Raw genomic sequence first — 16,715 nt, 5'->3', positions numbered from 1 at the left:
TTTACACCATGTTTGACAGAGACTCTGTGAGAGACAGGGTCATTGAAATACTGCACTCCCACAAGTTTTGTGAACGCACAATTGGGAAGAGAAGGTGGGCCCAAGTTAGAGCACGACTGAGGTCCCCTTCTAAAAGAAATGGATAATAATAAATTCCTTTCATTATACTTTTGAGAATGCTCACAGTTTGAAATAAAACCTAGGAAACCAGGCTTCATCAGAAGTATTTCTTAGGAAAACTGGGCATGCCTTTTCAATTCGTTCTATGAGTCTTTTCCTAAGAACTTCACAGGATAATTTGCACAAAATAAATATTTGTAAAAGCATTCTACACATTAAAAGTAGTTCAGTGGTCTTAGTTCCCAGCAAGCTTTCAGTGTGATTGGTCAGTCAACCACCTAGGCAAGGAGACAAAGCCCTCGTGCCTTGTTTCAGAATAAGACTAAGCTCTGGGACTTTTATTAACTAGTGGAGGTAATTTTAAAACACGTACTCTAGGAATGGAAAATTACAGAGACTCCGCTGTTCTTGCTGCAGAGTCCACTACCATAGCATTAAGTGTGAATAAATGCTGCTAAGTATCAAGACACAAGTAGGCTCCCAAGCAGGTACTTCACTGCTGAAATGGATACAGCATTTAACTGGAGCTCCATTGAAGATATGCACTTTGCAGCTAACTAGCTGCTTCAAAGTGGCACTAAAGGGAGTGAGTTCACTCACTGAAGTTTGTCAGCTGAGAAAACCCAGCCTGCATGGTCTAAACAACAGTCTGGAGGCAAAAACCAACAAAAAAGCACCGTATGTAGACTCAGGTGAAGGGGTAACCTTCAAACGGGCTCCAAGTGTGATCTGGCAACTGTTTTTGTCTGTTCCAGAAAATTGTGCCAAAACAAATAATTCTGCTTTCCAGCTCAGCACTGTGATTCCAGATTTAGCTGAACAGTGATAACTGAAAACGGAAAGCCATGCTTTGGATATGGTTAGACTCCTCTGAATGAATTTTAACTTGACATTGCAAGCATCTGACTCTCCTCATTTTGTTAACTGTTTAGAAGCAACACTATGCCACACTTGCTGTGTTAGTCTATATTTCTACTAACTCAAGTTCTTACATTTATGCCTCCCTCAGTGAGAAGTTGATTTTCGCTCATCTTTCATGGAAAAAAGTTCATTTCCAAAACAACAGTCAAGAACAATGTTTTTATTACAAGGTCCAATGCATGCTGGATATAAAGGCAGAATATACTGGGAGCTTTTCCACTAAAAAGGATTTTTCTTGCTGGTCCTACAGTGTTATCCACTGCTTATTATACTGTTCAATTCACAATGAGCATCTGATGATGTTTCTGCATATTGACTTCATTGTTACTGACTTAATTAATGAACAAGACTCGACCCTTCTAAACACTCCCTTCTTATGCTATGGACAGGGCAATGAACTGTAAAGACGTTTCAGGTTGGTCATTTTCTATTGGTTACTCCACAGCCTCGGATCCTCGTGCTTTGGAAACAGTTGGTTTAACTAACTCACTAAAGTCATTCTGTAAATAAGGGCAGGGTTTTTTTTCTCTGTTTTTACTTTGGTTCAGGGATAGAATGACTGATTACGTTCTCTGGAGCCTGTAGGAGAACAGCGTGAAGAGGGAGGTTGAAGAGCCTGATCTGCCAGCAGTGCTCATATAAACAGTCTCAGAATACACCAGTCAAACATCAAGCACACAGTGGAGTAAAAAATAACTTCAAAGTGTCTAAGGTCATGCACAGATAGTAACGGGCAGGCATTTCAGGGCATGGCTGAGAAAACGCTGTAGCTGGTTTCAGCAGCTGGAGCAATTCAGCTGAAAAAACAGGGTGTCTGGTCTCTGCTGTCATCCATGCTGCTTAAACTTCATCATTCAAGGTCATCACCCCAAAGCCAGTTCAGCTCTGTCCCAGTCGTCTCACTTCCTACCTCAGGCAGATCAAACCTAAAAGTGTGCTTACCACATCAAGTTGCTACATTTTATTATTTCAAAAGAGGATTGAGGCACCAGAGAGCATTTGGTTTTCTAAGCTAAGTGTTTGAATACATTCTTGACTCTGGTATGACATTTTTAAGTGGAGCCGCTTTCATTTGCATGAGGATAGGCTGGTCCCACAGAAACAGCAGAGTCTTTTGATCAAGCACTTACAAAGAAAATATGCTGAAATAGTTTCAGTCTGTGGAAGCAGAGCAGGGCCAGGGCTCAGCACTGCTGAATATTCACAAATTTGGCAATATGGGCATTGTCTTTGAAAGTACAACAGAGTCAAAACTGCAAGACTGAATGCTTTAGCTTCATTCTGGAAGCAACCGTGCTCCAATCGTGGGAAACCTGGCCAAACCTGCTCCTGCCACCAACTGAAGCAAACTTTATCAGGACGTAAGGGCCATGTCTAATGTATTTAAACCCAAGCCTAAAATAAGAAAACTTTTCAATGAAAATGTAGTATTTTTCTACTGTCTATTTTGGCACACTACTCTGGAACCTGCGAATGCTACATTTTGGTCTTTCCAAAGTCCATTCTTTAGAACTGCTGTACTTCAGTAAAACAATGTATTTTGGCTGTGAAGAAAATTCTCTCAGCTGCCTCCTGAGCTGGTATCATTAAGACAGTTTCCACTCAGAGAATACTTGGATTCCTGCAGTAAACATAACTCACAAGCAGCCATCCTGGCTGTCCAGCCAGACAAAAAGCAATTGCCTAAGTGACAAGGCATGTGGAGTAACACCAGACTGCGTCAGTCCTGAACAACCACTTCTGAAACCATCAAGATTGTATAGGCATCTCATGCTGCCTTGTATTTTCATTTTTTGTCAAATGATTAGAAAACACATTTTGAAATCTGAGCAATAAGCTCTGCATCTATAAGACTATGCTTTTCCGGCTGCTCTTAGCAAAGAATCAGTTTCTTAGTTCATGCATTCCAGAATAACTCTACTTGATGTACATATTAAAGAATATGTTGTACTGCTCTCCGACAACTGAAACAAAGAGGATCCTTCATTTCATCTGAAAGGTCTCAATAGCTCCTCTGTTCATGACTATTGTTATACTATTATTATTACTGCACATTAACTTTAAAGAAAAAACCACCCTCATCTTTTCTTGCCTAAATCATGCTTTACTTCTTAGAAATCCTTCGCCTACATAACACTACTCACCCCTTCAGTGTTCTAAAACGTGTAATGAAAATGATATAGCTTACAACTTCACTCAAAAATAATCATGCCTCTTCTGCAAAGCATGTTTTAAAGAAAAAAATACTGTACACAGTCTAAATGGTTTAACCACTCTGGTCAAGCAGGAAAGTAAGTTACCATCTGTTCTGACATTAACAGTGGAGGTAGCCTATGTGAGTCCCATACACCACAGCATGAGCCCCCACAAAAACTGATGGCAAACAGAGAAGAAAAAGATAGGGGGCAAATATAGTAAAATCTGTTCACAAAAGACCTGGTTATGTACAGGATGGATTATGCTGCTTTCCCTTTGTTCTCCACGTGAATTATCACATTGCCAAAGGCAATCAGATTGTACCGAATGAACAGCAACAGGAAAATTCATGAAGCAGCTGCTTAACCGCAAGCCAATCTCACTTGTGTTTCCAACTACTGAATTCTAGCAAGTTTTTTTCCACTGTTCTAGCTTCACATAGGCAATCATACTGAAAGTTGAACTGACAAAGTAATATTTTGCTTTGTGAAGGAATGGGTTTGCCTTTCTTATGCTGTAGGATTTATCCCTTTTGAAGTCAGGCAAAATGGGTATGGATGTCATCTTATTTCATCTAAGAGAAACATGCTACTGCCCAAACATCCTCATTCTTTGAAGCTATACACATCAAAGTTCCATAGAAACCTATCATCACACTGCCTTTTCCACAAACCTCTTATACACCGTGGTTTGCAAAGTGGGTTCACACAGTCCCTAAATGCATCCTCTGCTGACTAATATCACCCTCTTTCTTAGCTAAAAATAAAGATTTGTAATTAGTAAGAAAACTCAATTCCATAATTAAAAATCCTTGCATTTCAACAGGCTCAGCATTTCAAACTGAAGAGCAAACCACCCAGTGTTTGGGTGGAGTAGGAAGGTAGCACTGGAAGGCCATACTCATAACATGTTGTTTATACAGCAAAGCTATTCATTTTCTGAAACTCTGTGCCTCTGAAATTAGAAAAGAGCAAGAAAGTCTACAAAAATTTCAGCAACAAAACCTCTGTTTCTTTTCTGCTACCACTACCTTTACTATACACCAGACAGATCAGTCAGCAGCTTCTGGTTTCCAAGATAACACGGAGCAGGCTTTGGCAGCCCTCAGGATATCCTAGCTATTCTCAGTGCACCATCAAGGATGAAGGTTATAAAGGAGTAACTTAGTTTCACATGTAATTTAAAGTCACTTGCACAAGTGTGTGAGAAAGGAGACAGTGATTTTGGTGCATTGAGTCCAAGAAGAAATTTTTTACTTCTGCAGAAATTCAATTTATTAGAGACATAGGAGCAATAATCAATTTCTTTCCTTTACTGTCTACAAAGAAGTGTCCGTAAGAAGCAAGTAGAACTCAACTAATTTCAATAAAGGTTAGATATGAGAAAATCTTTGAGACTGAATATCAGAGCTGGACGTTAAGGACCAGACAGGAAGTTTTCTACTGTATGGGAGCTCGAGTCAGGGCTTGAACCACTGATTGATCACCTGGGGAAAGGACAGAGACAGCCCTGGGAGCACAGGTGAAGGCAATTCACCTGTGTTACCAGAAGGGGTGGAGCCTGGCTGCACCTCTCTTAGACCCATTTAAGGGCTGACTGCCACCAGAGAAGGATCTCTGGTTGGAGATTCCTCCCTTGTGAAATTTGTTTCCAAGAGCCTAGATTCTTATGGATGGGTGAGCATTCCTTTCCTGTTTGTCCCTTTTGCCATTCCACTCCTGTATCGCCTTTCTGTCATGCTAATCTTTCTGACTGTAACATCTACATTTTTTTTTGTTGTTATTGGAAAGCACTGAAATACTAAAACAATAAAGAAGGTAATTTTAATAGATACATCCACTGCAAACCGTATTTATTTTCAGAATAGTTTATTTCAAGTATTTCATTCAGGACTTTATACCAAGAAAGCATTATAAAAACAGATATTTGAGCTAAGTTGAGAGAAAGTGCTCTCACCGACCTGATTCTATCTTTGTCATTATTACTGATATTGAGGCCTCCCACGGTTGCTTCAATTCATCTGAATGGATAGGGAATGTGAATATTTATAAGCAGTTTCCTCTCTGGCACAAGCTGCTCTTTGTATATCACAACTCCAAAGATGTCTTCAAGTAGAGTCTCATGTATAGACTAATGAAACTTAATTCCAACTGGAGGAACATAAAGTTAGGTCAGAGAAAAACCCCTGATCCATTTTCCAAGTGTTACAGAACTTCTCTAAGTTTAAGTGGGAAAATTTAGTTTCTTCTTTTGTCTTTGTGCAAATGTGGGAAATGATAACGCTCTTTAGATGTACAGGTAGGCATTGTTAAAAAAAAATCCAGCGTGAAAGCAGAATTAGAGACCTCTGCATATGTGAAGACTTCCTATTACTGCATTCTATTTTTGAAAATTCAATTTCCAAATTGAAATTGTTTAACTTAGTTCTGCTGCTGCCTCAAGTGTTAGTCCATACACACTCTGAAATCAATAAAAGAGTGATGAGCGTGAAGAATGACGCTGCATGTTAAAAACACAAGTCAGAAAACAAAGAAATCCTGCCATTTAGATGCATAATGTTAATAAAAATTCTTTTAACAGATACATACCAGGCTTTACTTCACTACCCTGCAGGATTAGGGTTTCTGGGACAAAGGAAATGAAAGGCTTTTCTGCAAGCTCTCCTGCTCTTGCTCACTGGATATCTTCCATGCTTCAGGGATGAAGCATTATGAACTTTTGTCAGACAAACGTTCCATGGTAGAAAGAGTTTGAATGAATTGAAATTCAAATAGAGTTCCATACTTTAAAACAAACCAGCCATCACCTCCAGCTACTATTTGCTTTGAACTTCATCTGCTATTTCCCTTGGTTCTTTCTTTCAAAACTACTTTGTCATTTTTCATATCTTTTCTATTTTTTTCTATCGTTGTTTCTTTGATACGAGCTTTTAAAGGCCCATGAATGCAGCATCCAACTAATAAGAACTTCATTTCAAACAGTCAAGTTCTACAAATACTGACATCTTTTTGCATCATTTAACTCAGAAGAATTTCAAATAATGTTTTGCTGAAATCCAGCTTATCAGAAGCACACCTGAGCCTTTCAAAATCTTCCTCAAAGAGCATCTCAATTTCAAGTCTTTTATGTTCTTAAGCAATATAATATTCTGAACCGCAAAGCTCTTCCACTTCACCCTTTTCCTCCAAATCCTAGTTTTATCCTCTGTATCTCTGCTGTCCTTCTCTAAGAAAATAATCTATCTTTCCTTTTCTTCAGCACCTTACATCATTTGGAATGTTGCACTAACAGTATAACTTAACATTAAAATTTGCAATTTGAGAAATGCTCCATGAAGTTTTCAGAGCATCAGCAACTCCCTAAGCAAGAGGTATTACTACTCACTGGTTAGGAATAGACAACCATTTGACGTGTTTTCCTATCAGTTTAGAAATAGAAATCCAGTTCAGTGAGGTACTAGATATGTGGGGACATGCTTCTGGTAACAACAGTGAAGTCCAATATGAATGATGATTGAGAGGACAGAACTGAGATCATTATCCTGATTCCTGTTTATATGTTCAAGTGCCTTAAGAGGTGATGTTGCTCGAGTCAATGCTCCCTATTCTATATAAAATAAGCTCAAATGTCTGCAAGCAAACCAATGTTTTGTTCTACCCATTACTGAAATTCAGTTAATCGATTAGGAATGTTATATTTGCACAGCTTTAGAGCAAACTCTAATCTTTTACCTCCTTCAGAACATTACAGTGATCAACAGCATCTCCAAATGTATGTTTTATATCTCCAAATATGTTCTAAGAAAGTTCCCAGAGGATTAGAAATAGCTGGCATCCATCCACAATATACAGTAGAAGTCTGTGATAATTTCCAGAACACAGTGTCCTATTGCTAAACTTATTTGTTGCCAGTGCCTTCACCAGTTCTTTCTCCACCTGTGATCTGTGCTCTTATAGTCTCATGCAGCCACTTCCAACAGTTTTTCATTACTGCAGTAGAGGACATATCACACACAGACCGCAAGACCTGTGCAAACACATCAACAATAAATCACTGGGCTGGACTCTGTGTCATACATGCCAGCGAAACCGAGCCCTGTATCTCATGACAGTCAGGACAGTCATGCACACATGCTGCCCCTCAGGCCACCCAAATAATCGATGAGCATCCCATACTCAAGACCAGCTTTCTAACTGTTTTCAAGTATAACTTTATTTCTGCTTAAAAGAAAATAGTGATCTAAAAGAGTATTGCTGAGTTAGCAGTTCACATCTCCTTGCTAGAGTTCTTCGCTGCCTGGCTCTTTACAAAAAGTGATGTGAGGTTTCAGACATTCAGTAATAATGTCAAGCGTACTAGATGCACAGAATGTGACAAACTTATTTCATGCTTCCAGCCCACCTTCAAGGCTTTGAAGTTGCACTTTTTGGCACAAACATATTATCGTTCAGTTTGGCTGAAGAATTGACATCATTATCCACTACTTACCACATCTCTCCAAAGCAACTAGCTGGTGCACTAGTTTGTAAACAGGTGGGCCTAGCAGCACTTTTTATTAAGAGCTTCAGGATAAGATACAAGGGTGACCACATGCACTGAATCCCTGAAGAACCATCAGAACTGACAAACTGGAGAAATATAAAAAGGAGCAACCTTCTGCCTCTGCAAAAGCATTAACTTATATATTAACTTAATGGTCTGAAAGATAGTTATCCATTTTGATAAACCTGAATCTCAGCACATCAGTAACTGCACAGCTGACTGCTACAGACATTGAAAGAGTGTAAAATATTTTCCTAGTGATAAATTTGACAAGAAAAGGTAATAACCATCTTACATGAAACAGATGGCTTATATTGCTCTGCTATAGATGAAGTTGTGTCAGCATTTCCTTAAAGGCCTCCCGGTTTCCTGTGGTTTTCAAGCTGGCGGAGTTTCTACGTCAACTCCAAAGACACAACCCTGGAGGTACTTAGAAAAATTAGGAAAAAAATAAGTTCTTAAGCAAATATTGGAAGAAAGAAGGCAGATTTCAGGGAAGCAGGTTGACAGAGAAAGCAGGAGTTTCCCAGGAGTTAGCAGACTTCTACTAGAAATGAGTCTGTGTTTAGTGAGCATTGGAGGTATCTGTCTGCAGCTCTTGATGCTCACAGCATGTCTGCAGAATAACATATATTGTATCTGTCACATACTGCCTGTATAAATATGCATATACAGTATGTAGTTTTATGAACAGTTATAAAACAAAGAAACAATTCATAAGAAATTGAAAGTATACCAGCTATTTATGATAGAAAAAACTAGGTCCTTCATCTAATGGATGATCGATCACAAATTTCTTTACTGCTGCAACTAACCCCTAGTTAATAAACAATGTTCAGATACATTTCAGAGAATGTTAGTTCAGCTCCATCCCTATCCAAAGCATTTAACCCTGAATACTTTCCTAAACACAGAAGTTAGGGCCCAACTTCTGCTCTGGACTCCATGATGGAATTTGTGCAGAGACCTAGAGGCACAATTTGACCTACTACTGTCAATTACCTAAGATAACGTAGTATCACAGAATCATAGAATATCCTGAGTTAGAAGGGACCCATAAAGATCAATGAGCCCAACTCCTGTCTCCACAGAGAACCAACACAATAAATAAATAAAAATAAAAAAAATCAGACCGTCTTACTGAGAGCATTATCCAAATAATGAGTATTGGAAGTTCAGACACGTCCACCACCCTCTGGTACAGAACCTGTCTCTAACCCCCTGCTGACCCTCCCCTAGCACAGCTCTATGCCATTCCCTCATGCCCTGTTGCTGTCATAGAGAGCAGAGCTCAGCACTGCTGTAAGGAGATGCAGCTGCCACTAGCCTACCTGCAGCCTGCTCTGCTCTAGGCTGAACAAACCTAGGGACCTCACCCACTCTCCTCACGTCTTCCCCTCCAGACCATTCACCATCTTTGTAGACATCCTTTGGACACTATCTAGTAGTTTTAAGTCCTCTTTTTATTGTGACACCCAGAACTGTACAAAATACTCAAGGTGAGGCTGCACCTGTGCAGCATAGATCAGGACAATCACTTCCCTAGACTGGCTGGCAATGCCAGGCTTGGTGTGCACCAGGCAATGGTTGGCTTTCCTGGCTGCCCAGGCACGCTGCTGACTCACGTTCAATTCATTGTTGATGAAGATCCTCAGATCCCTTTCAGCAGTGCTGCTCTCTGTCTCATCCCTCACTCTGTACAGATAGTGAGGGTCACTCCTGCACAGGTGCATGTAAACTAACTGCATTTACTGAAAATTAACTGATATTTCAAGATCCATGTGAAAAGTAGAATTAACAAAGCTTTCTACTGAGCTCTGCAAAGTTCTGGATCAAACTTGGAATTTGACATCATGATTAAAAGCTCTCTCATTTGATAACCACAAAAACTTGTTTTTTTTTGTTAGTTTTTTTTGTTGTTGTTGTTTTTTTTTTTTTTTTTTAAAACTTCAGTGAAGTTGGACTGGACTCTCCTTGATACACTTCATCAATTCACTTTATACCAACTAGCTCTAGTCTTCTTGTACTACTAGCTTTGGATATTTGAATTCTCTCTTTTCCCAAAGACTCTCCCAATATTTAGCATTGTGCATATGCTCTGAACATTTATAATCTCTAATGGAACCAAGCAAGGTTTATTCCACGTTCACCTTCTGAAATTGCTACGTCATTCTGAACTTGATGTACAAGGGCTGCTCTGAAAGCAACAGCTTTTTTTTTTTTAGATGTTGTCCTACAATGTCAGAGGCAGATGGAGGTGGTAGGGCAGCAAGGGTTGAAGCCTCCCACCAACATCCTGTTGCACCTTGTTCTCATGTGACAGATAGCAGCAGAGGGGCACTATGACAAAACAGCATCTGACATGGAAGTGCACATGAAGCAAAGGTGTGTCACTGAATTCCTTCATGCAGAAAAATGGCACCCATTGACATTCATCAACACCTGCTCAACATTAATGGAAACCAAAAAATGGACATGAGTAAAGTGAGGTGGTGGGCAGTGCATTTCAGCAGTGGTGACAGCAATGTGAAAGACAAGCAGAGTTCTGGATGACCATACAGATTTCTATGAGCCCAGCACGCAGACTCTTTTTCATTGCCTGTGAAAATGCACAGCTCACAGTGGTGACTGTGTTGAAAAATAATTTTTTTGCAGCTGCAAATTTGCTCTATCAAATTATTGTGTTATTGTGTTCTTTGCATCTGCTGTAGTTTCCATGAAAAATAGGAAGCATTACTTTCAGAGCAATCTACACATACTGTACTCTTTAATGTTAAGGAATCAATCAGATAGCCTGAGATTCAGCCGTAATAAACCTGTGTTGTAAGGCTTACTTCAATGTATGAAGTTTCTCCACAAAATGGGAACTACAGTAATTAAGCAGCAGAGATTCAACCTCAGGTAACAGAAAGAAGGAAAACTTCACTAAGTCACAACACATCACAAGAACACAACCTGCAAGACTTGAAATCTGAGTAAGGTTTGCATGCTTTACAAGATGCAACCTAATAGAAAATCAAAGCCACTCCTGACACTACTACGCATTTTTATAAATTGTGATTTGTATGGATTTCTCAGCACACAGGGCATCTAACTTTCACTGAAATCACCATGGAGAATAAAGTATCATCATCTCAATAGAGTCTATTAAAGAAAGCACAAATAAACCTTCTTAAAAGTCTCCAAACCAAAACCTTGCCCAGCAGCTACAAAGACTCACCATAAACTCCAGACCTCCTGAAAGAGTCTGAAAGAAAACCAGTGTGAATGAAACCTAGATGACTGGTGACTTCCACAATCCAAAACAAAACCCAAGTCTGTACCTTGAATTGTTTTTGCCAAGCTGAAAAACAGGCGAGTCTACATTTCCAACCCAAATCTAAGATTTAGTGTATTATTCTTCAGTGATTCTCTCATACTCCACAAAAGCTTTAAAAGCAGAACTGAGCCCTCCAATCAAGTATTTCTGAGAAGTAGTTGAGCTGTGTTTAAAAAAGCACAGTTGTGTTTGTTTAAGGTAAGATTAACTTGAGGTATGATTAGGTTTCTGTTCAATTATTGCAGATGTATTTTTTGGATCTCAAACTGCCATTGGTTCAGAAGCCACTGTAAAGTATTATTTCATGTTCTCTAGTAACTGATTTGGAGGTACTGATCAGAGGTTTACCAAAAAAAGTTGCAAAAATTCTCATCCTCACAGAGAGCTTCCCAATCCCTAGAGACAAAGAAGTTTTTGTGCCACGTTTTATATCTATTTTTGTATCAAACAGCTCATTTTTCTAGGATGTAAGTGGTAGTTTCCTGCTACATCCACCCACTCACAGTACAGCTTCTCATGGTACAAAACACTCCAAACTAGCTATTATGGCTTAGCAAAGATCAAAGCTCTCCACCTATAAAAACCACTGATTTAAGTTTTGCAACACAAAAGTTCTACCACACAATCTCTTTTCTTTTTCTAGATCAGTTGCTCATGTCAACGTACATGAAGAGACACTGCTGTGGACCATCACTGATGCTCAGCCTTGCATTTCCTGCATTCACATGAAGTATCAAAGACTCATTTTGGAAAAAAAAAAAGAAAAAAAAAAGAAAACAAAAAAGAAAAAAAAAAATCACAGTTAATTTAACACCATTTTTATTCTCCATTTTCCTGGCTCTGCCTGGAGGTCAAGATTGCTTCACTTGTATCACCACTAAGTGTAATAAATACTGGGAAAACTCTTGCCAGTCACCAAAAAATCCAAAGAGTCAAATTTAAGACACTGGCTACACTTACTGCATGAAAGAGCTTGACATACAGCTCGGAAAGATACCCTGAGATATAAGTAACATCTGTGTGAGAGGAACCCTTCTTCAGAAGTACCCCACAGTTTAGGATCAGAAAGGAATTAGGAAGGAATTACTATCCATGGGTTTTTTTGTTCTGCAAATAGGTGGTTGTGCTTAAGATTCACATGCATTCCGCAGATTTCCACTGGCTACAGCACACAGCATATTTTCAAATGGTTTATTACAAATCATTCACAGTCTTCATGCCTGTTGGAAAGCATAATAAATACACGTACCTAACAACAAACCAAGCCATCACTTGCCAGAACCACTTCAAAGCCTTTAGATGCATAGCAAAAAAAAAAAAAAAAAAAAAAAAAAAAAAAAAAAAAACCACCAAAACCCAATCCTGCAAAAATTGATCTTCCAGCCTCCTTCCCCCTTCCCTCCCACCTTACTAGAAGTGCTGCCTTTTAAGTGCCACCTCTCGATAGCAAATAGAAACATACTCTACTGCTGTCTGCCGTCTCCCCATAGGAGCTGCTAGACTCCCTTACTCCATCCCTAGGGCTCAGGTCAGTCCCAGGTGACAGTTACCACCTCATTACTGGAACTGGAAACCCAACACAGCAGCACTCCTTTCACTGTTGAATTGCTTTGGAAGGAATCTTAAGCAGCTGAACGAGATACACACCTGCACCTAATGACCACGCTGTGCAACATGTAGTATCTGGTACGAAGTATTAGTTTTTAATCTTAGCTGTTTTTCAAAGTCATTTCTAGTTTTTTAGATATTTATGATTCATAGCAAATCCCATAAATATCAGTTTTCTTTCTCTCTTGCTCTTTTACAACGCACAGAGCAACCCTCCACAATTATGAAACTCTGAAAACACAGATACAAGCCTACTTCAATATTTTTGAAATATCTGAAATAATTTCTGTTTGCCAATATAAATATTGATAAACTAAATTACTGACATAGCAGACGATTCAACTGTTTACTAAAGGATAATAACATGAACAGGTTATAGAAAGCTGCAAAATCACAAAGAATGTGCACAGTTGGCACAGCCCTTCACCACCACATTAGGCTGAGCACAGCTGTGCTGACCTGCCTCACATGAGGATTCAATTGCTCTCCACATTTAGCAATCAGGGACTGTGAGGAATGTAAGCCACAGGCTGAAATACTAGTTTCCTTTTTTCTTTTCCATTAATTAGAATTCTCCATAGAAATTTGGCTTATGGATTAGGTATTAAATTATTTTATAATATCCTGCTCTGTACTGGGTAGCATATACAATAAATGGAAAACAGACAATTGCTCTGGGTTTACATCCCGTTGGAATTTTCAATCTATTTCTATACATAGAATTTTTGTCTTTCAAACACTCCAGTCTGGAAGCACACCAGGTTCAGCATATTGTGCCTAACGGACACACAGAGCATGTTCCATGCAGTTACAAACCTGCACATTGGAGCAGGCCAGTACCAGCTTGGGCTGGTAGCTTTGCATTAAAAATACACAAATTCATTCCCCCAGTATGCAAAGTTTGTGTTAAGAACAGACAATATCCCCGTTAATCATTTTTCTGCCCTATCTATTTATGAGTACCTTACCAAAGCATAGCAACACAACAAACAAGCAAACAAACAAACAAGGAAAAAAAAAAGAGCAGACTGAAGGAAATCCTGGAAAAAAAGATTCAAAAAAAGATTCCCCTGTTTGGAGATGTTACCATCATGGCCATCTATATTTGGCAAGACTCCATTTGAAGCAATTTCCTAACTTAACCATGTATCTATCCATTCAGCTTTCCACTGTTATCTTTACAACCACTATGAATGTCTGCTCCAGACTGGAATTCACAAGATTGGTTATATAGTACTACAATTTATACGTATTACATGAATTAAATATTAATCACAGCTTATATTAAACACACATAATAAATTTAAATAAATACAATGTAATGCTATAACGTGATGCAAAGTACAGCAACAATAGCAGAGTGATACAACCCTAGGCTGCAGCAAATGAGACCAAGCCAAAACGTAGCAGCTGTGGACACACAGAAACAAAAGAAGAAAATCTGCTTACCTTTAGAAGACCTTTAGTAGGGAGAGATCTCCAGACAGATGCCCTCACCCTCACTGCCAACCCTTAAATGAGATTTGAGAAGGGGTGGATACTGGCTCCAGCCCTTCCAATCACTCTGATGCAATACATGCACCTGAGCTCCGCAGGGTTGGTCCTGCCTTCCCACCAGGTGCTCAATCAGCATCTCCACTACACACCAATATATTTTAAAATCAATTATTTATATAATTTCTCTAAATGTATTTCCAGATAGATTCTATGAAATCAGCATTAAAGCTCAGAAAATAACAGAATTAATACAAGTCTCCTCTTGGTAACATTATGAAATATCACAGTAATCACACAGTATCTTTATATGAATAATAATATTAAACATTATCTTATAAAAGTATTGATTTCTGCACATTTGCTGAGCCAGGCACCATAGCTTAAAAGAATCAGACGTATTTCGAATGGTTACCTTCATGTGAGGATATGTCTGTCTATACATCTGAAACACAGGGAAATACTTGGTTCTATTTTCAAATCTCTCATTTTCCTTTCCTGCAGTCACTGCATTAGATATATTTACATCCTCCCTAATGCTAAGGAGAACTAAATATGTATAACAGATCATAGGTATGAAAGATCAATTAAAACAACAGCAACACCTGTTGGTAACAGTAAGTCATGCACGGCAGAAAAATATACATTTACTGTGTCTTCATGATTGATTGTAAACTTAACAGTAAAGAACAAGAGCACATTTTCCACTATTTTAATACATACGGGAATTCGAGACACAGCCAGGAAGGAAAGCTCTTTCATACAGAAACAGCTTCAGCCTTCCAAAGTTCAGGAAAGTATTGCCTTTCTTTATAAACATCTCCCTAATTGCAAGGCAGATTAAATTCAAAAACGTGGAATAAAAATCAGTCTGAAGGCCCATGCTAGCACAAAGCTTGATGAGATTGGTTTTCAGTCCTTGGCCAGAGTTTATTTTCCTCCTCATTTATGCTCAAGAAACCATCATTTCTGCATTTTCTTTCTAATTTGTTTCATTATTCTGTCTGACTTGCTCATAAAAATAAAATAAACCAAGTTCTGATCTAGGCCATGGCACTCACCAAAAACAGAACCTGCATCACAAGAGAAAAGAGTCAGTGAGAAGAGATGTCATATGCAGCTTCAGCTGCTTCTCTACAACTGTTCTTTTACAGTCTCATGTATCAGTCACCAAAGGAGAGTTTATGGTTAGCAAGCACTACCAAAAGTGAGAGTACAACTCCATTGGCACACAGGGCATTTAGCTGACACTCAAGTCATAGAGCAACCTAGAAGTGCATCACAGCAAAATAGCACAGAGATGCCAGACCCAGGTGCAGCCACAAGCTGGCTCTGCAGAAGGAGCTCCAAAGAGCCTTTAATCAAGCACTTCCTAAATGTGGCGGTATTTGAATACTCACCACACAGACGGTTTGGAAAATAAAAATCAGGCACGTGTAGAGCATTTTCTCTTCAGTAGAACAAGCCCCAGTACGTAGCTGTGGAATTTCAGCTGCCACAGGCACATTAGTGAGCTGAGTACCATCCAGGATCCCCAGCTCTACCAGCCACAGTGGTCAAGCCATGAGCTGAAAGCTTCTGAGACACTGGGGCAAACTCACAGAATCACAGAATGGCCAGGGTTGGAAGGGACCTCAAGGATCATCAATCTCCAACCCCCCTGCCACAAACTCAGGACAGTCCCCTATGCATGTGGCCTTAGTTCTCTATAAATGACTGTATCTATCACACAGCTCAGCTCTTCTTCTTTGTATCAGCTGTACATAGAAGGATACATTCTGGCTTATTCTTCATCTGCACAGATATTTCTAAGAGCAATAGTACAAAAAGCCAATTGGGAAATGTTTTAAGCCACACATTTAGTTTTAGTGTAGCTGGACCTTTACAGGATATAAAATACGTGCACCACATGTTCTAACTCATTGGTCTTTTGAATAAATCAAAATAACTGTCTAAGACAAAACAAAAGAGGCTTTAAAAGCATCACTTAAAATCTGCTTGTAGAAATACATGGATTGATCTAATGTTTCTGGCTGTCATCATGACTTAGGAAATCATGTATTTCTCCTTCCACTCATGTGCACTTCATCTTAACTATAATAATAAAACTCTTCCCAAGGAACATTAAGCACAATAATTATTTCATTATTACACCAAATATTAAGTACACTATGTCCCATTTCTGCCTTAGTTATATTCCACATATAACTACATCCTCCAGTACTAAGAAGTGCTGACCAGGGGCTATTTCACACCCTGCCTGTTCCCATGTTTTCATGATAAGTCTAAAGATAGACGGTATTTTTCTTAAAACTATAAGTTCTGCATCATATATCTATCTTTTGTGAGGATATAAGCTGTCATGGAAAAAAAACACAATTCTATCCCCAAGCTTGCTTGTGTAAAAAGGAAAGCTTTAAATAATAAACTCTGTGCATATTGTTGTGGTTTATAGTTGTTTTAAAAGAGGGAGAGGGGGTGCTACAAAGTCAAACAAGCCCAGAAGCACCAAAAA

General features: G+C 39.0%; 1 protein-coding gene across 4 annotated transcripts in view; it reads right to left on the bottom strand.

Moving 5' to 3' along the window:
• COL5A2 (collagen type V alpha 2 chain) overlaps window positions 1-16,715 on the bottom strand; it is a 165,662-nt gene that overhangs the window by 58,113 nt on the left and 90,834 nt on the right. Inside the window, exon 1 of one of the 4 annotated variants that reach the window (XM_048952596.1) lies at window positions 14,156-14,204. The exons of the other annotated variants lie outside the window; for them this stretch is intronic. The gene's annotated coding sequence lies outside the window, so the exon portion shown is untranslated. Of the gene's footprint in view, window positions 1-14,155; window positions 14,205-16,715 lie in introns of those variants that run through there. 4 annotated transcript variants of the gene reach the window in all.

The sequence above is a fragment of the Lagopus muta genome, chromosome 8 (genome assembly GCF_023343835.1).
Source record: "Lagopus muta isolate bLagMut1 chromosome 8, bLagMut1 primary, whole genome shotgun sequence".
Lineage (NCBI taxonomy): Eukaryota > Metazoa > Chordata > Aves > Galliformes > Phasianidae > Lagopus > Lagopus muta.
Note: the sequence above shows the minus strand (reverse complement) of the source record. Positions and strands in the feature narration are given on the sequence as shown.